Consider the following 23398-nt stretch of genomic DNA (forward strand, 5'->3'; position numbering starts at 1 on the left):
GCCATTTATTTGCAAATTACTTAAATCTAACATTGAGCCCCACCAAACAATTCACATTCTATCTAGTCATTTGAAATTTAAATTTTACTTATACATTTTTTAATGTTATTTTGATTTTTCTTTTTTAATGAAAATAGCATTTCTCTTTAGTGTTTTTCTAACCTACAGTATGTGTAACTTCATTTAGTTGGATTATCAGCAGTTCCTGATAAAACAGTAAATCTGCCAATAAAACAATCATATTTTTTAGCATATTCATTTTCGCCAGACAGTAGAAACTTCTCATGTGACAGCTAAAATTCCTACTACCCGCTGGCACACCAGCGATAAGTCACCAGCTTGAAAAGTGCCTGATTTGGCATTAGCCCTAAGTTGTACGCATCTTGAAATAGTTAAACATGCACAATTTAAGTCACTTGTTCTTACAGTGAACTTTATAGTGGCATTCATTTGCACTGTGTGACTTTCCACTGCAAAGTCTATCCACTTGTGTTCATCATCCTTGTTTTTACTATTAGTAGATTCCATTTGTTGAGTCGTTTATAGGCATATATGCCTGGGAAGGACAACGTTGTATTTGCATTTGTTAATGTTGGCTAATAACACCCTGCAGTTGAATGCAGTTGGCAAAGTTTGGTCAGACAATGACTGCTAGCACACCTTCATTTTAACACATAACAGTATCTTGGCCCCACAGGCGCCAGCTGTCTAACTAGAGGTCCAATTAGGTGCATTTATGCGTGGTCACTTGGGCGCAATTTCAGTTCTGCCTAAAAACGAGAAGTTTGGTTTCATCTTCAGTGCCCACTTACCAACCTATCCCCAATGCGAAAAAATCACCTGCGCACAACTCAGCATAGCTGGCGATTCCATCAATGCTCCCTCTCTGATTCTTGAATACATGCCAAGGTCCCATTACTAAAGCTCAATTAGGGTAAACTGTGCTCTGGGAACTGTTGGACTAGGTCCACAATCTGTGGCAGCACCCAACAATGAGGGGTCCACCTCTCTTAGAGTAATCAGTATGAAATACCGCTGGCCGATTCTCGGCAGTGCCTGGCCGACCACAGCAGAGTTCCCGGCAGCAGAAGCCCGACAGTGCTGGAAAACCTGATCGTCGATAGGTAAGTATTGACTAACCTAACCCCCCAACCCTAACCCTCCTTAGGGGTGCCTAACCCTAACCCCCCCTTCCCCGCTGCCTAAACCTAAGTCCCCCGGGGGGGTGCCTAACCCTAAGCCTCCCCGGGGATGCCTATCCCTAACCCTCCTGAGGGGGTGCCTAACCCTAAGTCCCCCCCGGGTGCCCTAAACCTAACCCTCGCCCCCTGCGACTGTCTGCTTGTGGCGCCCGGCATCCCTTCGATCGGGATGCCGGGCGTCGGTCTCCCGGCATTGGGGAAATGTCAGGCGTCTACATCTAGACGCCCGGCATTTCACCCTCACCGGGACATGACAGCCGGGAAGCCGGCAGCCGGTATTAATGCAGCCGGCTTCCCGATTGTATACCCTCTTAGATAATGGATTAATATAGATTTCAGGTGCGCTCAACTGATTGAAATTTGTGTTAAGGAAAACTAGCCTTAGACTGTAGTGTAAAAACAAAAAAAAATTTATTAATTTGTACAATATCTAAATTTCTATATAAGAAAGGATTAGTGTGTTTGACACCTGTTTCCTATTATTCCCTTGCTCACTGTGGGGGGTCAGTTTCTCTTGAAGGGATCAACTTTCCATATGATCTGTGCTATAAGCAACTCTCGTTCCCCGACAAGTTATTAAGCCATCTTCAGTGAGTACTAATAAGTACAATAAGAATGGCCAATACCTTATGCACTAAGAACCGGACAAGTTTTCCCATGCTCCAACTTTGTACAAAAGCGCTAAACTTTGGCTATTTGTGTTTTTTACTGCTTTGCTTACCCAAACCCCACCTTACTTCCCTGTCCCTTACCCATCTCCCCTCCTCTATTTCTTCATTCATCTTTTAGCAATTTGCTGTTTTTTTATATTGTTGTCTGTTTGTTTGTTTTTTGTTTTTTTATATTTTTTTCATTTTTTAGTTTTGCTTACCCAAACCCCACCTCACTTCCCTATCCCTTACCCATCTCCCCTCCTCTATTTCTTCATACATCTTTTAGTGATTTGCTGTTTTTTATATTGTTGTCTGTTTGTTTGTTTGCATGCCTGTTTTTTTTCTGTTTTTATTCTTGCTTACCCAAACCCCACCTCACTTCCCTATCCCTTACCCATCTCCCCTCCTCTATTTCTTCATACATCTTTTAGTGATTTGCTGTTTTTTATATTGTTGTCTGTTTGTTTGTTTGCCTGTTTTTTTTCTGTTTTTATTTTTGCTTACCCAAACCCCACCTCACTTTCCTATCCCTCACCCATCTCCCCTCTATTTCTTCATACATATTTTTAGTGATTTATTGTTTTTAATATTGGTGTCTGTTTGTTTGTGGGGGGTTGTTTGTTTGTTTTTTATTTATTTATGCAAATACATCCACCCTGTGTCACACACTAACACATTCAATTAGCGCTCAATGTGGTAACATTTACCTATATACCAATCCAGTAACACAGAGAAGTTTTTTTATTCTATTTAGCGCAGCAAACTAACATTATCCACTAAAAAAATTTCAATCAGTTGAGCGCCCCTGATATCTATATTAATCCAAGGTCCCATTGCTGCCCAGTTGCGCCATTTCAGCTGCAAGTGTGGATGCGAATGAGCTGCATACAACTCTCTATCACCCTAACCCACTTATCTTCTGAGCGTGAGTGTTGCTAAAACACACAAGATATGTCTACAAACGGACTTGCAATTAATTCTGCATTATCCCAAATATGGAAACACAAATGTTCAGTGTCTCAATCAAAATCCTCACTCGTTGTATTATTTATAACCCAATTGACTTAGTTACACTCACAAACAAGTTGCCTGTTGAACGACAGTAATTCATTGTCACATCTCAGTTATCAGGTATGGATTAAAACTATCATCCCTCAATAAAATGCAGATGCCAAGTGTTCCAGTAGTTATGGGGGATTCTAGAAGTGTATAGGTTATTGGGATTCATGTAGTATGCACCTGCACATTTGCATCAACAAGACAAGCATGGATAGACACCAGTTGTCCAAACAACCCGACACATCTGTATTTTAAAGTGAAGAGTTGATTATTCTGTGTATCATTTTGAAACACATCAATTAACCAAACACCCTGCATAAGTTAAACATCTACTTTTATTTACATAATTACACTGATACTGAGTAGCTAAGCTGATCTATGGGGTGCAGTCAAGTCCAAAAATCTCCAGTTGGCAGTAATGGAAACCAACAATGTATTGGTTTGCCTGTGTGCACTAGCATCCTGTGAGTAGATTACATATGGCTTATTTAAATGCTGATCTAACAGTGTTGACATAAGACGTTCCTTCTATTTTAGTCTCTGTGATACAAAGAATGCTAAATAGATTTTGAAATGTTTAATTGTCTTCTGAATACAGTCGCCATTAGACCTCTACATCCTTCTTCATTATTAATCATGGTTCAACTGATCCTCAGGGGTTTCAGTCTATTCTGTTTATGTAATTTTACCCTTCAATTGTTTTTAAATGCAGAGTTTATAGCGTAATGGGAGTTTGTGCAGAAAACCGCCAATTTACAACATGGGAAACTTTCCAAAATCTCTTTATTTATATAAACAGAATAACAAAGAAAACAACAGATTTAATCAGAGCTTTTCTCTTGGTTTATATTGGTGGAGAGAAAAATTGAGCACTGTAGAATTGTTGTATTAGCGAACATTACTATAGTAATTACTGTTAGAGCGGCGGGGGAGTGTGGGTTGAAAATTAGAGTCATTTCTAACCATATAGAAGACAAAAAGAATACACGATGCGGCTTCATGTTTGTCGAGGCAAAGACTCACTGAAAAGCGTAGACTGTGCCAGCCCTAGATTTCAGTGTCGGAGTGGACACTTGAAATGTTCGTTGGGCTCCTAGATGAAATCACTATGCAAGTACGTGTTTATTATTACCATGACGCTGTTCTTGTCTTTTGAAAAATAAACCTACGCGTCTTTTTTAGAATTTTTGGGAATGCTAGTTTCCTGACATATTAGGTTGTGGTGGAATCTCTCTCTTGCTCAAAACTTAGAATTGCATGTACTGTAAGTGTATATTGCACTGTAAATAAATGTGCATCTCACCACACATGTGCAGGGAATCCATCCCAGTACATTTGCGCCCTCTTGCATCTGGATTAGAGGCATTAATGTCCAAGTATAGTACAGTAGAGGTGTGCAGATGCAAGTTGAGCATGCCCCTCTGAGATGAGCCTTACTGTAACTTAAGATCCACAGACCTTTAAAATATTTAGCTCTGAAATAAAATAAAAAAAAGGTTGCATCTACATAAATCTGTGGCAATTCTGGGTGTTGTTGTTGATGATGATGACGACTGTTGCATCTGTATCCTGGGGGCATCTTGGTTGGACATATGTTAAGATCTAACTGAAAATATAGAAATCAAAACATAAATGTCTAGAAGCGTCTTTGCTTATATGCAAATGGGGCATATTTATGTACAATACTTAATCAGGCCCCTAGTAATCTCTATTTATTACTACTACTGTATATTTTAGTGTAAATGTAAATGCATGCTTTAACACACTGTGTTCATTTGACTTACAGAGTCATATATTAATGATTATAACTGTAATCCTAAATTGAAAGCATCTGTATGGTTGGCTTTTATCTCCGCATCCCTACTGTGCTGAGCTTACACATAAATGCTGTTGACCTGGAGGCTGAACCTAGGAATCCTTCCATTATAACTAAACCACCAATTATAAAAAAACATGTGCGGAAAATCTATCTCTGCAGATTCAAGAAATCCAAGATGAGAATTCTGAAGATAATCTGCCTATACTATTGTTTGACTCAGTAAATCTTCCTCATGCTGTTTTATCAGCTGGAGAGAAGATTCTGAAGTAATGGTTCACTCAGGTATTTACAAAACATATCCTAATAGACATATCAGGATATGTTTGGTGGTTAAAACAATGTTGACTCTTTTGAGATTTGTCTATTGCATAGAACATACTCTGTTTAGCCCCCGCTAACCAAAACTATAGACTTATTTATCTGTGGATTGTCATTGTAGAAATTGCCTACTACTTTGAGAAGGATACTTAATGATCTCCATATTTGGGGTCTGCTTCAGTCAAGCGAGTAAATTGTCTCTATATCGACTACCCCTACAAAGGAACCAGCTCATCACTGATTTCAGTACATAATATATATATATATATATATATATATATATATATATTAAATATTGTTCCAGAGAGAGCATCGAAAGTTTTGGGGGTTGTCGATCAAAAAAATCCTGTTGTTTTTACATTTTTTTAATGGAACCAACACTATCTTCTATATCCATCCATAAAATCAATCATCAATCAGTCTATCAAATTTATTGTCACGTCCATTTTACAAAAATGTACCAGTGAAATTACAATGCAAACAAATTTACAGCTTAATAAAATTACATAAAATATACAATTAAGAATTTAGACTAACAATCACAGTTGGAAGAAGCTATTCCACAACCTGGTAGTATTGCACCCGATACACCCAAAATGCTAATCAGAGGGAAATAGAGACAACAGAGAATGACACTGGTGGCTTGGATCAGCAATGATCTTCTTCACTATTAATAGACACCTTTTAGCAATCTAGGCAAGGATTGGCCAATGGTTCTTTTAGCTGCTTTAACCACCCAAACTAATGATCCACGGTCCAAACATTTGGAATTCCCGTACCATACAGTGATGGAGTACTTTAAAAGAAACTCAATTACACAACAGTAAAAATGTACAAGTAATGGCCTAGATAAACAATTGCTCTTAGTTTTCTTAGGAAAAAAAGGTGTTGCTAAGCCTTTCCAACTACCATTGAGATATGTGAAGACCATGAAAGATCATCAGAAAAGTTAATTCCCAAGAACCTATATCTACTAACCCTCTCTACCTTGAAACCATTCAAGAATACTGGTTGGGGGGCAATTTTACTTGTCCTCCTAAAATCTATCACCATTATCAGCTCGTATATGTGTTCTCCACCAATTATAACTGAGGATGAACCTGAGTATGGCAATGATAAAATAAAAGACTGTAGATGGACTGGTAAAAGTCTTCAGTGTTTGGTCAATGGGATGGGGATGGCTCTGAGGTTAAGGATAAAAAAGTATATGCAAAACAATGAAAAAAAAAACTTTTCCATAAATAGTATTCTGATTTATTTCATCTAAGAGTTTCTGGGGGTTCTCATGAGGTGGGGTCCTGTTATGGTTTATCATATCCTATGGCTTCTTAGGGGAATTATGCCATCTTCTGCCTATGGGGTTGCATAGATGTAGCCAAGCAGGTGCGGCCATTGTGATGCTGATAAATATGAATGATGCATGGTCCCTGATTATCATGTATAGGCTCATACTGCCTATATATCAAATGGAGAATGACCAGCTATGGTTAAGAACTGTGTGTAGCCTGGGTTATTGCTATTCACAAGAATAGAGGATCTAACATTACCATATAAAGTGATAGATCTCTACACAATCTGTTGCTGAGCCTCTTGGCTGAGTAGATAAAAAAATGTGAATGGGCCAGGGTTGGCCATCCTCTTTAATGGAACTGTGGGAGTGGATATTTTAATTATATAACATTTAGATTATACAATACAATATGCAGATGATCTCCTGTAGTTTGGCTTTCATGAAATCTCTCTTGGACACATCCAATACAAAAATTCAAAATCTTGATTAACTCCTAAAGAAGCTTGTAGACCCTCCTGAATGGCAAATGATAATTATGATGAAAAAAATCACATGCCATTCCCTTTTCCCTGTGCCACTACTTGCCTTACAGATGTGTCCACATACATCTATCCTCCATGCATTACAAGTCACGTTACACATAGATTAGTGATAGAGATAGTGAGATGTTGATTGGATCAAGGGAATTTAAGTATTGATGTGGGCACATGGATCTGGGTGCATTATTAGGTAAACTCCAGGCACACAGTGCATACTGTAAAGTAGGCTGAAATTTTCAATACTCTGGGGAAATGGACAGATAGTGTAGCAACAAGACTGAACCAACTGTTTTTCATGAAAAATACATTTTGTTCTTAACAATGAAGTATGGGACATCTTCTGCAATTTATAAGCTACTTTACCCCCATTAACATCAATGACACTCTGATAAATATTAGCAATAACTGCATCATTAGTTTGCTCATGGACAAACTGCACCAGAACAATGATTGAAAGCCATAAGCCAACAGTATGCCTACTCACAACACCCCTTAGTCCTTCCCATCTCTTGTGTGTTTTAAACTTTAACTTCACCCATTTCTCTCCTTGCCATTTCCATCCCCATCCAAGCTTAAATTCCACTCTTATGGTTGGCACCCTAAGCAACCAAACCTGAGCTTCTCCACTCACCTCTCTCCATGTGGACTGGGATATTTGCCTGTTAATGTACAACCTTGAAGTAAACTTCCTAACAATAAATACATGAATATGGTTCAACTGCAAATGGAGATACAATCCCATCAATCTCAGCCTTGTTCTGGTGTTACTGGATCCTCAGTCTTGTTGTATAATTCTGCTTCCATGAAAAGGTTTTTTTTTTTTAATGCTAACCTTCATTCTGATATGCATTTTAAAGGTGTTATTTTAAAGGTGTTACAAAAATGCTAATGTGATGGAAGAATAAGCAGGTCATGGCTGAAATGAGCTGTGTACAGTAATCTCAAGGAATGGAGAACATTGTTTCACTTACCCATTGTCAACACATAAATTCACACTGGCATAGTAAGTGTAGTACTTTTAACTAGAGATGTGCGCCGACACCCATGTTTTGGTTTTGGATCCAGATTCATCTTCAAGTTCTGATTTTTTATCTGTATTTTTTTTTAAATATATAAATAAAAAAACCAGCTAAAATAACATAATTTTGACCTGTTAGCATGCAATCCAAAACCCGAGTTCCGTTTTTAAAACCGACTTACGAACCACAGGAAGATTCAAATAGGGACTCGGTTCAACCCCAAATTGTTCCGAACTCAGACTCGGAATCCCTAAATTCAGTTGTTGTTGGCTTTCTAGAACTGGACCCGAACATCTCTAATTTTAAGATATTACTGACAATAACAAGGAGACAGAAGAGTAACGTTGACGCTATTATTACCAGTATTGATTTTATATGAAATTGTAAAGTTCTTTCCTTAATGGAGAACTAAACAAAAACAATAAAAAACATAAAAACAAAGAGTGCTAACTTGTGTGCAAAATGAGCAAACTTATCTTGTCTTTTATTTCTACTAAACCACTTTTATGAAAATACCTCTATACAGTAATTCAGAAACCTGTACCTCACTATAGACCAACGTCTGACATGGAAACAGACTGTACTTCATCATTTGGGCTGGATCTAGACTTATGCTGTGTGTGAAAATTAATTGAACACAATGACAGCATAAAACAGCATTGTCCTGTTAATTTAGGAGCCATAATAATGTCTTCAATGCATGACTGATTTTATTTTTTAAGTCAGGGCAGGGTTCCAATTTTAATGGCACTTGTTTGTGTGAATTGTGACTGAGACATTTGATCCTTTCTTCGCTGGTAAAACATCTTTAAGGCACTTCCATTTAATTTACTGAGATTAGAGGCTTTGTTATAGGTAGAGCATGGTCTCTTAAAAATAAAAAATAAAATAATACATTTTAATCACCCCGCCAGAGTAATCATGCCTCAGCTTTTTCTACCACTGTTGTGCAGAGCTATAGGGGCCGCATATTTACTAATTATCGGGTTTTAGATCTGATAATTAAAATTTCTTATCAACGCTGTTCACGGCTATAAGATATTAGCATTTGCTCGAATGGACTATAAATCATATGCAGGGAGATGGGCGCATCCCTGCGATGTGTAAAGAATAGGGATGTGCGCCGACCCCCGTGTTTTGGTTTTGGATCTGTATCTCCTTCAAGGTTTTGGATCTGGATTTGGTTTTGCAAAACCACCCACAAGTGTTTTCGTTTGGTTTTGGTTTTGGATCTGGATATTTAAAAGAAAAAAAGATAAAACAGTTAAAATCATGTAATTTTTGCAATCCAAAACCCGAAATTCAGATTTAAAATCCGAATTCCAAACCTCAAAAAGATCAGAACTGTGACCCGGATATACCTGGATTCATGAAATGAGTGGATTCGGATTTCCGGAGAACCGAACCGCACATCTCTAGTAAAGAAATGAAATTATCACAAAAGCAATAATTTAAATTCTATATCAGGAGCCGGGGCTGTTCTGTGGCTGCCATTGGAGGTACCTTCTCCTGTTAATTAGTAGCGCACAGGTTACTCTACGATGGCGTCATCTGGGAAAACCATGTGATTTGTTAGGAGTGAAGTGACCGCATTTCTTCACTCCACTTTCGGGGACTCCTACACATACGCGCTCTGCTGACAGGTGTTTTTGTGGTGTATCCAGCAAATATTACTTAATAAATAGACTCCATAGTGAAAAGAAATGCAGGGGTAACAATATTACCTGGTAGGAATAGGGAGGCTGAACTCTGGATGGACAGCTGGGCAGGTAAGTACATAGGCTGGAATGCAGGACAATCTTCTAGTCTTTGCATCATATGGGGGGTGAGTCGTGTAGTGTTTATGGACAGTCACAAGCTAAATTAGACATTTTTGAGCATTTGGTGGTCTTCTAACACTAAGGCAGAGCCAAATATGGGATCCCCATTTCTGTCTGGTGAGTGGTGACAATGCTACTTTAATTTAAAAATCTCCAAAGAAAAGTTTATCTCCCAAATTCTCCCCATGGCTACTATAAGATTTGGAGAAAACCCCCCAGTCTGGCAATATTGTACTGACCGCCGCTGCACCCACTCTCAGTGGATGACTGAACAGGACAGCCGACATAACCAAGACAAGAATGATGCCGTGAGTCTCGGTGGTCTCGTGTGGCAGTTTACCAGTTACCAGGTTCTAATTTTGTTGTATTCCCAAGATTAATGTATATCATTAATCTTTTTTATTATTATTATTATTATTTATTTATTTATTTTTTTTAATTATTATTATTTTAATTATTGTATATAGCCCCTTTATGTGGTACCTGACTCAGTTACAACATATGGACCATGGTAAATTCGGCAATGGAAAATTTCTGTGGTGCCCCCCTTCCCTTGATGCCCTAAGTATGTGTTTATTTTGCTTATTGGTTAATCCAGCTCTGGTTTTCTCCTGGTACTCTAGTTTATTCCCACAATCCAAAAACATACTGGTAGGGTAATTGACATCTGACAAATGTATCATCATAAAATTGGTCCCTGATCTCAATTAGGTCATCACGCAAACATGTAATTGTGGCTGTGGCACGAACACGTCAAACCTAACATACATGGTGTGCCAACGGGAGAACGGGACAGAAAAGCACTGGGAACGGGATGGGGTAAGTATACTTGTTCAGGATTCAAAGGGGACAGGTGGAGCCATTAAGGGGGAAGGGAGGTTAAGGTGACCCGGAAAAGAGAGGCGTCTCTTCCTTTGCACATTCATATGTACAGACGGGCTTTGTAGCGGCATTTGCATAACGTCGCAAACGGTCGACTGCCAATAGACCCAGCTGCGTCTGCGTACAGCTTGGGATCAAGCCCTGAGTGGCATACTGGTGATGATGAAGTGAGGAGGATGCACTGGACCGTGCTGCAATGGTGCAATGGATGCAGGAAGATCACGGCGCAGTTTGTCTTGTTTCTCACGTTCCATCTGTAACACTATCTGTAATATACTAATAAAAAATGCTTTTGCATATACAATAAATAACCACGAATGTATACAGGCAGTGTGAATCAGGCTGCGGCGTCTGGGCACAGTGAGCGAGCTCGCAGAAGGAGATGTGCACAGCGCAGTACAGAACCTTCGCACGCGCAGATCTTATAACATCAGTGTCCAAAGTAGAGATGTGCACCGACCCCTGTGTTTTGTTTTTTGTTTTGGCAAGATCACCCTCATATGTTATGGTTTTTGGTTTTTTCCTGTTTTGGTTTTGGATTTCTTTAAAATTGATAAAAACAGCTAAAATCATGTAATTTGGACCTGTTTATAACATACTTACCGACAATCAGCTCCAGCCTTCCGGGAGGGAGCTGATTGTCGGCTAATAGCGGGGGGCGGGGCCGGCCATTGGGGGCGGAGCCAGGGGCGGGGTGGTCATTTTGTGACACATTGGGGGCGGGGGCGGGGGCGGGCCGCACGATCGCTTCATCATGACTCCGCCCCCTATTCACAATGCCGTGATTTTTGGCATTGTGAAGCAGGGGGCGGGGCCACAATGACGCGATTTTGCGCGATTCGCGTCACCAGGCCCCTGGCTGCGGATATTTCTGTTTTTTTCAGGGGGGAGGTAGGGAGGGCCAGAGACTTCCGGGAGGCTTGCCTGCCTTTCCGGGGGGCCGGGAGCGGCACCCGAAAATCGGGAGGCTCCCGGCCAAATCGGGAGGGTAGGCAAGCCTGGTTTATATTCAATACAAAACCTGAGATTTGATTTTTAAATCCGAGTTCCAAACTTACAGTAGACTCGAACCGGGACTTGGTTCTACTTTAAACCCCAAAAGTGATCCGAGTCGGGACTCAGTTCAAGTTGGAACCCCAGAGTTTGCGTGTGTGCGGTTTTCAGCAAAACGAAATCGCGCATCTCTAACCCAAATCATTCGGTTTCCGTCCATTCAGGCCCATAATACAACACATGTCTGTACATCATGCTACTATTTAAATGACATATACTGTATATGTGGAGTACTGTATATTTCACTTTGACCCATGATGGCTCTATATTTGGAGCTTCATTACTTTTCCTGTTTATGTGTGCTTAAATAGACAGCTACAGGTAACATCCACTTATCCTTTATGGATTTGATCATGAATTCAGAAAATCCCTTTATATTAAAGAGCAGCCGAAGGAATGTTCTAGTCACATGTGTCTGCTTCCTCTTTGCCTTTCATGAATGAATAATTCCTATTAAGTAATTCATATTGCACAAAGTTATGGTGACCCCATCCAGTTCCCTCTTACCATAAAAACACTGCAGAGCCATTTTCCACATTAAGCGTTAGCTGGAGCAGAACACAGTGGGGTTGGAGTTCATCTCTTAAGGCCCATTTGTACAGCATTGACGTTTGCCAATATTTTCTGGTTCAAAGGAAGACAGAGTAGATGGCAATTAAACACTACACAGTATCACTGAACTGCGCTGCGGGGCACCTTTTAGCATTTTAGCACCTTAGGAATATTGGACGACATTTTTTGTTATGATCAAAAGATGGTGATTATTGTTTAAAGTCTACGTTATAAAACAAACAAACAAAAAAATCATTGTAGGCAAATAATTTATCTGCGCGCCAGAAAAGTGTTAAGGAATTTAAAAAAAAAGGGACTAAAAAAAAATGTTGAACATCTTAATCATTCATTATGTAGGGCAATGCCAACATTGGGCCCGCTGTGTGACTGCACAAATGATGTAATATGGCATGTACAGTATCATAACAATAAGGGAGTGATGTCCTAAAAATCCTGTGTAATAAGTCACTGTGCATACCTGACCTCACCACTGTACTTGTAGGACTAGAAATGTGCGCCAACCCCATGTTTTGGTTTTGGATCTTGATTCATGTTCGTGTTTTGGTTTTGCAAAACCACCCTCACGTGTTTTAGTTTTGGATATGTTTTTTAAAAAACAAAAAAAACAGCTAAAATGACGTCATTGTGACCTGGTAGCATGCAATCCAACACCCAAGTTTGATTTTTAAATCCAAGTTCCGAACTTGGACTCAATCCGACTTGGAACCCCTAAATTTGGTTGTTGTCGGTTCTCTGAGAACTGGACCCGCACTTCTCTACGTAGGACACATTTGGGTACCAGACAAGTGAGAAAAAATTTACACAGAGTTTATGGAGAGGAAAAAAAAAATATTATGAAGAGCATTCAGAAGACAAACATATAAATGAAGTGTGGGAATGACCATGTTTATTATAAACAGTTTTGGTTCTGGTACCCTGAGAAGTATCTTTAGCAGCTCTTCCAGACTGAAACAGGCCAAACTTCAGAAACATAGACTGGAGAAACCTGACCTGGTGAAGGGGACCATGCTTACTTGGGGAACCCAGCACCCCAAATATGTAATACTGTAATTTTAATGTAAATACCATCCAAAACTAAATATGTGGTTGGTGTGGCAGTCTTCATTAAGTACAGTAGAAGGACAATAAAGGTAAAACTACAGAGAGTATCAAATAGTTAATATGTATCAATATAAATTTTATTCAACTGGCTTGCATTGGATGCTCAGAGAACTAAATCTTAAACTTTCAAAACTATTTATGCCAGTTGGTAAGGACTTAAGAACTAACTCTCCGTAGTAACACCTTAAGCCATGGAAATAATCTATTCAGGACTTTCAACAGTTTCCATGGTTACAAATGTTGAAGTACTGTAAAGATCAGATCTTCACAATCTTTTAGCAAAATGCCACCACTTTCTCTTTCTGAGTCTTGAATAGACAATTTCAGGCAGAAGTCCTATTTAATATATAGGGTGGGATGTGCTGACGCCAAAATGAGGTCAAACTGCCGTTATGATATGATAAAACACAGGGCACATTAACATTAAAGAATACTTATGTTCAACAAGAAAAGTGACCTGGAATAAAACACAAGATTCATTGTACTTTCAGCATGCAGCCCTGCTATAGCAGCACAGATTACAAAATCCATCACCGCTAACTGGATATCTCATAATAAATCCCCCAGCTCTTAGAGGGGCAGCAGTTTTACTAACACAAGGTGATATATTTCATTTTTTAAAGATTTAATGCTGGAGGTCCAGTTAAGAAGAGAAAAATTACAGGTTTAGCAAAGATGAGCCAAGGGAGATGAGGTTAGCAGAACGCCAGCCACCCCTTTGAATATAGGATTTATATTCACTTAACACAAAATCCAAGGTGTTAAACCAAAGAAACATGCATTTTTACAATGTACACAGCACGCAGCACATTATATTAAGTTATTCCTTAAGTGTCACTTGAAAGGAGCAAAACGTTTTCTGCATATTCTTAGGGGTAACTGAGTGCAAATTGTGAGCATAACTGAAAGAACTCAGCTATTCGATGACAATTACTATTTATCAACTAAATAATCAGTTTGTAACTACAGTATATTTGTATATTCCTAATAATACGCAAATACCCTTCTTCGCCGAGCCTAAACTATTTAGAAAAATAAATAAATGCAAATACAGGTTAGAGCTAATATGCAAGGATTTATTATGAACCTGCTGGAATACTCGGCGTTGCCAGGGTGAAGAATGGACCTTGAAGTACATCTGCAGCCTTCATTTTTTATATTATCCTCACATATAACGCTATCCCGTTGATCCTTAAAAGGACCCCACTGTTTGCTAACATGGTTTTAGCCCTGAAAAGGACCTGTCTATTTATATAGAGTATTTAGATACTGTTAAATCAACACTGAGGTATACACAGTGTAGTTTGCTTTTCCATTAGGAGCCAGAATGAAAAGGCTGTGGAAGCCCCCACTCTGATTATTTGGAATGAGGGTATATCAGGAGCAGAGCGACGTACAGGACAGAAATAAGTATACAGTAGCTTCTCAAATTAGTGCAGAACAGAAATTATTGCTGAGCAGAAATCTTTGCAGACCAACACTGGAGAGCATGGCATATGAAAATGTGCTGGGAGGAAATGAGTAACTGTCAGTGCAGGTGCAGTGTGACAGTTGATCCTCTGACTCACTGCTCTTCTGTTGGAGCTCTGCCTACCCCCACTGGTACATGTGGACCTCCATGTCACTGATGAACTTCTAACATAATCAAAAACCCAATCCTGGTCAAACTGCACCACCATGCCAAATTTGAAGGAGCTAGGTACAAAACTCTGGCCATGCAGAGTTCAGCACCCAACCCCTCGGAAAGGCAGACAAGCCTATTGCCCCCCGGCAATCCCCCCGCCTGCCCCCCATGGTTCCATGATAAACCCTGGCAGCAGGAGGGACCCGTGATGTGATTCGCGCTGAATCGCATCATTGTGACCCCATCCCATGCTTCACATTGCCGTTAATCGTGCCTTTTGACACGACACGCCCCCCGCTGTGAAAGTTCGACAGCTCCCTCCAAGAAGGAGGGCACTAAAAGTCAGTAAGTATGCCCAATAGGGCCAACTTTTATTCAAATATCTCGAAAATCTGAAAGTTTTTGGAGTATACTTTTGAGAACCAAGATCATCTTCAAATGGCATTGATTCCCGGAGCCCTGCTCCTTCCCTTGGGTTGTGAAGAGGTAGCTGAGGGGCTCCTTTCGCTACCTCCAGACTGCGAGACATGCGGCAATGCGAATTCATGAACTCAGGTCACGCATGCGCAGTCGGCTAGGTCAACGGTGTAAGTATCACTGCAGTGTTATGGATTGCGGGGACAGGTGCTTTTGAGAGCAGCTGTCCCCGCACAGGTGCAATACTGAATTGGATACTTATTTATTGCAGGCCAACTGGCCCTGATGATGAATAGGCTCCCAAGGGGCAAATGCATGTGGTGATATACCCCATCTTTGGGTGGCTTGTTTTTGCAGAAAAATAAGTTATTATGGCTTATGAATGCAGACTGCTGAGAAATCATGGACCTCTTCAGCAGTACCTTCGTCCTTTGCTAATAATGTAGTCACCATAGCCAGCTATGGCGACGAAGTGTGACTGCCACTTATTAAATGACAAAAAGCAAAGTTTGCCGGAGAGCTGAGGTGCCGTAACACCTCTCGGTGACTCTCTATTTATCATTTCATAGCTAAGACATCCAGCATTGCTGCAATAAATGGTGATGCTGGATGTCTTTTAGCACTGATAAAAGTGACAGGAGAAAATCTGTACCCCCATGTCCTGGTCTCCATCTTTCTGCAATTGCACAAATACTGTCAGCTCTTAATGTGCCTTCATTAGAACAGCCCTTCCCTCTCTTATCCCACCCTATAAGACACAGACAGGTGTTACGTGTCAGAATCACTCAAGTCTGCATAGGCGCATTTACACCTGTACACATTTTGGGCACACACAGAGTAAGATCACAGCAGTTACGCTATACAGACTGCTGTAACACCTAATCTGTAACACCCAGTTCAAGTTTAACATTCGCGCTCATATTTTTGCTTGAGTTAAGAAAGATTTGCAGGAAATTTTCTTGTAGAATGATAACTCTGATTTTAATAGTTGCCTACAAATCATTCATCTGAAGGGTCTTAATCAAAATAGTGATAAAGAAAAGAAATGTCGTCAACATTTGGGTATGGAATTGTGGCACAATTACCAATCTTGGTAACATGGAATGAAAAAATACAAATCTCAGTAATTTATTAAGGAGATTGCAGAACTGAAACCTAAACCGCAGAACTGTTATCTACAGCAATATGAAAATACATTGAAAAGATTAAACATGACACATTAGGGACTAGGGGACAGATTGGATGTATTACTGGTCAACAAACTAAATACACAATTCACTAATACTTAAATCCTTTATATTCACGATGCCAGTACAAAGAGTCCTAAGTATTAAAGACTTTACTATTTACCCTAACCTTGTCCTAACCTTAATGATAGACCATTGCAACCACAAGCCACTCTAGGCATGGGTTTGGTATGGGATGCCAGTGCTCGGCTTGCCGGTGCCTGGGATCCCGGCAGTCAGAATCCTGATGCCGGCATCCCAAAAGGGTTAGGACACTGACAACTGTTGATAAGTATCCTAACCCTACCCCTACCCCTAACCCTCCATCCATGCCAGGATTGGACTGGCCCACAGGGGTACAGGGGAATTCCCTGGTGGGCCCAACTGTCTGGGGACCCCACCCCCTCTTCCTGGTGTCAGATTCCAGACTGCAAAAACAAATTATACTGTACATTTGTACTCTATTGGAGGGTTGGTTACCTGGTGGAGCAGGTCCATGGTTAAACATTGGTACCTGGTGCACTTCTAAAGAAACTACAGCAAGATTTGCCTAATGGTTAGCTAAGCAGCTGTAGTGGCTGACCACACCCCCTCTGGTGGCTGACCACACCCCTTAAGCATGGGCCCCTAGCACTGAATACCCCCGGTGGGCCCTTCATGTCCCAGTCCGACACTGCTCCTAAACCTAACTTCCCCCCGCAGCCTAAACCTAACCCGCCCGCCCTGCTGCCTAAACCTAACCCTCCCTCTCTAGTGCCTAAACATAAATCTCCCCCCTTTGTGCCTAACCCTAACCCTTCCCTTAGTGCCTAACTCTAACCCTCCCCCGATTACCATTGGGATGCCTGCGTCGAGATTCTGACTGATTTTGGGATTCCGGTGCTGGCATCCCAACATCCCTCTAGAAACAATTAGTTTCTTTAAGGTTGTACATCTAGATCACCCACTCATCTTGAATCATGAAGGGCCTAATTCCTAGCTAGATGCAGTTGTATTTTCACACAGCGTGACTGTGTCCATATACTTATGCCTCAGCCGGTGAGCGTCTCAGGACCTAATTCAGAGATGTGCGCTAATGCATTCTCCGTTGCGATACCACACGCTGCTGTTGGGCCAATATATGCTTATGCTGTCCCATCTGGAAATGTATTGAGGCGCCCACCGGTGGCTTTGCAGATCCAAGCAGGTGCGTAAAACACGCAGCAGCGGTGGTCACAGACCCTTCCATAATCAACCATATCAGTAACCCTATATTCATGCCTATTGACTGCGGGACCCTGGTGCCATGTTTTCTGTGTACCGAGACACACTTCAAAAATGGTCGCGGTGTGTCTGTGTGTTTGCTGCCATTCCTCAAAACCACCCCCTGAGTGTCAATCACTTTGGGAAGAAACCCTCACTGTGAGAAGCATTGCTAAGGTATCTTGGCGAGTGCTAAGTGAGGCCGTGGCGCATGCCTAGTTGGCCAATAACCTCTTAACTGCATAAATATCTGCATGGCATCCACTACTGAATCAGGCCCTGAGTACGAATCCCGTCGACTGAGGCAGTAGCATTCAGACCACTGGTGTAACTACAGAGGGTGCAAGGGGTGTGCTTGCTATGGGGCCCGCCGGCCCAGCAAGCAACTCCCTGCACCCTGCCAAGTCCAATTGGCTCGCAATCGGCGCCTATTTGAAAAATGACATCGGCTCTCTTAGAAACTGGGAAGAGGCGTGATTATGATGACATCCCTGGCCCATGGCCACGCCACCATCCAGCTTCAGTCAGGAGAGATGGAGCAGTGCGCTGGGCTCAGGAGGAGGCAAGTATTACAGGGCTGGGGGTGTAAGTATTGTGGGGCTGGGGACAGGTGCATCTTTAGAGAGGAAGGGGCCCATGTGCATCCCCTCCTCTCACCTTGGCGGCCAGTAGCCGACTGATGTGGCTGGCCGGCCACCGCAGAATCAATAGACTCTGGGCACTAGAGTGTGCTCAGAGTCTATTGCACCTGCGCAGATCGCCATTTCCTCACAACACATGCACAAAATGCCAGAAAAATGGCCACGACGGCCATTTTCCGGCGTTTGAGCAGCGCTGTGAGACCCAACATGGGACCTCGGTGAGGTAAGTTTCACATAATATGGGTGCCGGGTGTGTGGTGCGGGCTCCCCTGGTCCCGGGGGCCTGTGTGCACTGCACACCCTGCACCCTTTATAGATACGCCCTGGCTAGGGGGGCCATGAGGAAATTTTGCTTTGGGGCCCCAATACCTCTGGTTATGCCCCCTGATAGAGACACAACTTTATGTAAAAATTTGCACCTATGGATGCACAACGATCACACCATTGGACATTAGAGCAGCCTTATGGTTGCCTAGAATGTCCTTTTTGATAAGTGGTCGCAGTGCAACTGCAAAAAAAAGACCCAGTCGCTTGCCGTGACACTGCCGCTGCACACCCGTGTTTAGTTAGCCACACCTCCTGTTACCATCCAGGAACATCCAATAAAATTGTCTCTGCTTACAAATTGTTTCGTCGTCCATTGAGTTTAACAATATCATTCACAGACATATCACACCTGCTCTGCAGATATATTGGCTCATCTTGCTGTGTGTACGGATTGCCCGTATACTTTCTGCAGGGACCGCCGGTGATTGACACCTCAGCTGGGAGGGCAAATTCAAATGCCCAACCATTCGTGATGTCAGCGTCCAATCGGAAAGTGCATATAGCTTGCTTTATCGGCCGCTCGGTCGTCAGAGAGATCTGCCTGGTGTGTACACACCTTTAAATATGATTGTTTACACGGCAGGTACATGTATGGAAAATTAAGATTTGTTTTCTATGCTCCTGGAGGTAACGTGAAATAGATAAAAAAAAGACTATGGCCCTCATTCAGAGCCACTCGTTAACAGCAGTACGCTCGTTGCGTTCCGATGTTGAATAACCGCGCATGCGTCGGTGTAACACTGCGCATGTGCGTACTGCAGATTGCGAGTTTTTTTGGACTCATTCCTAAAATAGCGTACAGGAAGTGACATGTCAAATGTGATTGACAGAACAGGGCGTTTTAGGGTGTTGACGAGGGTGGAGATGGAAAAACGCAGGCGTGGCGAGGCGTTTTTGGGGCGTACATACATTAGCAGATGCGAGCGTAAAATGTGTACGGACCGACTCCTACGTCACTGGATGATCCTCTTTCCCTTCCAAATGCTCGCACAGCTTAGGGTCTGGATTACTCGACCACATTGGCGATGGCCTTCTCCTCCGTCCCTGGACTCCACGATGTTGTTGCGATTAATCGCGGGCGGGCAGAAAAGCAATTAGTGTTGGATTGAGAACCGGCTTGGTATGTGTTTTGAAATCAGTTTTTTGGGATAGCACAAAACGTACGCAGGTGGAACTCAGAGCTGCTAATGTCAGGATGACACAGTCAATTTGCGTACATTTGGGGGGGTTTATTTGGGCAGCAATTTGGTGGTTAGGGCCTATTGTAACAATAATTTCATCATGTTTTCAGTTTCGCACCATTTTATTTGTGCCTCTTGAATTTGCCGAATTATATGAATTTTTAAACGTTCCTTAAAGAGCCCTTTTTTTTTTTTTTTTGGCCGAGTTTTTGCCTTTTGGCCCAGGATTAAATGTAACCCATTTGTACAATAATTTCACAATCCAATGTCATTGTTTAATTTCCAATTTATTGCTCAAACAAAAAAACTTATTTTAAAAATTTTGGGGACATCTTTTTTGCCCAAAGATATGTTCCCAAATCAAACAAATTGGCCCAACATAACTGTTGACATAAACATACATCAAAAAAATAAAAACATTTCACAAGAAAGGAGAGGGAAGTTTTGACCCGAAAGGAATATGAGCCAAGCACAGAAGGATTGTGGGAAAAGTCACCATTGCTGTCACCGTTTTTTCACCAGTTTGGATGGGGGAGGGAGGGCGCCAGACCGGGTCCAGGATGTCATCGGGCTGGCCTGTCCAGAGGCAAATGTTGTGGCCTCTGGACTAGGCACAGGGCTAGGCACATTTGGAGGATTGGCTGATGTTGTGCCAGAGGTGGAGGATCCTGATGTTCCGGCAGGAAGGGAGGTCGGCTCCACCATGTGCTGGCGAACAAGCTGCTCCAGGGCATTGGCGATGCGGATGTTGGCCCTGGTATTTTCCGCCAGGGCCTGACCAATGGTCTCGTTGGCCGCAGCATTTTGCTCCAGGGCCTCAGCCACCCGTATCAGACTGGCGTCCATCCTCTGCAGAATCTCCGTATGGGAATCCGATTTGAAATTGAGTTCTGTGAGGAGGGCCACTGCCTGCGAGGGGGATTGTCCTGGACTGGCTTCTGCAGGGTCCTCAGCCGGATGTACTGGTTCCTCCCCTGCAGAGCCAGCAGAAATTCGGCGGCCAAGGCTCCCCTCTAGAGCAGACTCATCTGCCTGTGTCTCTGTTAGGAAAAAAGAGAAAAGCCTCACATTACAATCTACATATTGGCACAATAACATTTCAGAGTTGATGACATCCAAAGATTTACCTGGGACAACATGAGGAGCCGCAAAGTCTGGCATGTCCGTATCCATGTTGGACATGCCAAACACCTCCACAGGCTGCACACACCCCTGTGCCAGCTCTTCTAAATCCGTCAACTCCAATGACACAGGGGTGGGACCCCCACCTGTCCCCCTTGCATGCCTAGCCCTGTCCGCGAGTTTTTGTTTTAAGCGATATTTGAAGTCGCCCCATCTGTGGGAAAAAATGGAAGCCATTATCCTTTGGTTTAAAATGGGGTTTGTTTTTAGGGGGGGCAAGGGTTTACTTACCGCCGTTTGACATCCCGGGCTAGACGGACATAATCACCCACCCTATTGACAGCAACGGCTACCTCTTCCCACATTCTCCACTTCTGGCTTAGACTCATATTCCTGTCTGCCTGTGGCAGGATGTCCACACACTTCTGGATTAAAACCTCCATCTCCTTTCTTGTGAAATGTGGCTGCCTTTTTTTTTTTGGCCGCTTTGGCCGGAATACTGGGCCCAGCAGCCTCTTCCATGTCATTCTCCTCACCTATTTGTGTAAATTTACAGAATTCACAAAATCACAACTTGCCTAATCTTATGTTTCAAATTAATCATTGATACAAAATGCATGAAAGACTTACCGCCTGACTCTTGGGCATTTTTTCCCTGGTCTGTCGCCATGTCTGAGGTCCAAACAAGAAATACACCAGAATTTGAATGTGTTTTCGTGACGTATTTATACATGCGTCCTTATTTTGCGGCCGCATCATTGATTGTGCGGCCCTATGATCCCTCCTTAATTTGTGCGGGAAACGAAACACTATTTATGGCTTGGTGTGTCTCAAGTCGAGGTGGCGTTTTTGGATTGTTGGAGGTTATCTTGGCTGGAGTTTATTGATTGCGTAGAAAGGAGTTGGCGGTTGGAGATTCGTTTGTTGGTTAGATTTGCGTTTTTTTTTTCCGTTATCTTTGTTGGTTTATATTTTTGGGACCTCGTTTCTTGATTTGGTAAGTTTTGTGAAGTCTAACTTTTGTTCATTTGTTGTTTCATTGTGTTTCTTATTTTTTGTAAATTTTGGATCCATAATTTCTTCTATTTTAGATTTTGTTTATTTTCGACCCAAAAGACCTTTTGATTTTGACTCTTATATATTTGCTCTTGGTAAGTCCATTTTTTATCTTGTATTTGCAAACTAATTAGCGCATTTTTAGTAGTTACTCTTGTGACTTTTATTAGCGAACTAATTAGCGCATTTTTAGTAGTTACTCTTGTGACTTGTATTAGCGAACTAATTAGCGCATTTTTAACAGCTTAATAATCATTCTAACTTTTTGGTGGTTTCTCTTTCGCTTTTTGTGCCAACATTTCGACCCATTTTGATGTACTGTGTTAAATGTCGCTTTGCTGTTTTGCTAAATGGGTGTTTGGCATATTTTAACTTTGGTCTAGCACAAAATTTGTAAACAAAAATGCACAGAGTGAAATGTGTCAAGTAATTTTGGTGTTTATTTTCAGTTTGGACGTATCATGACAATACCCCGGCATGTAAGCAGCAATGGATGGTATCATCAAGCTAAGTTGTTTTAATATAGTTTTGGGGTGGGTCAAAAGCCTTACTTTAAAATCATTGAATTTCAGGTTGATCTGGGGCGGATTGTTCTGGCCATGCTCCTGGAAGCCGACCAACCTCAATCTCGTCCCAGGCGTAGGCATCGTAGGCATGCAAGGCCCCAGATATTTCGAACACGTGTCACCCTTTTTGGAATGCCCGATGATGAGGTTTTAAGACGCTACCGTCTACCTCCCAAAATCATCATAGACACTCTCTCATTAATAGAAAGTGATCTTGAGCGGCAAATTGACAGTCCAACAGCAATACCACCACTTACGCAATTTATGGCGGTGTTACATTTCTGTGCCTCAGGATCGTTTCAAACAACGGTTGGAATAGTGGCGGGCATCTCCCAATCCTCCTTTTCCCGGATCCTGAGGGCAGTGATGGAGGCACTTTTCAAGCACCTCCATCATTTTATTCAAATGCCTTTGGATATGGGTGCCCTTAGTGTGGCCAAGGCCAATTTTTACCAAATAGCTGCCTTCCCACACATCATAGGGGTTGTGGATGGTACTCACATACCACTTCAGCCTCCAGCCCAGCTGGAGGCCATATTTAGAAACAGGAAACACTATCACTCCCTGAATGTAATGGTGGTATGTGATGCCTCCCTCCAGATCCTGTCCCTGAATGCTAAATTACCCGGAAGTGCACATGACTCCTTCGTCATCCAGCAATCAGGGA

Source organism: Taudactylus pleione, unplaced genomic scaffold (assembly GCF_031769625.1).
Source record: "Taudactylus pleione unplaced genomic scaffold, aTauple2 ptg000174l, whole genome shotgun sequence".
NCBI lineage: Eukaryota > Metazoa > Chordata > Amphibia > Anura > Myobatrachidae > Taudactylus > Taudactylus pleione.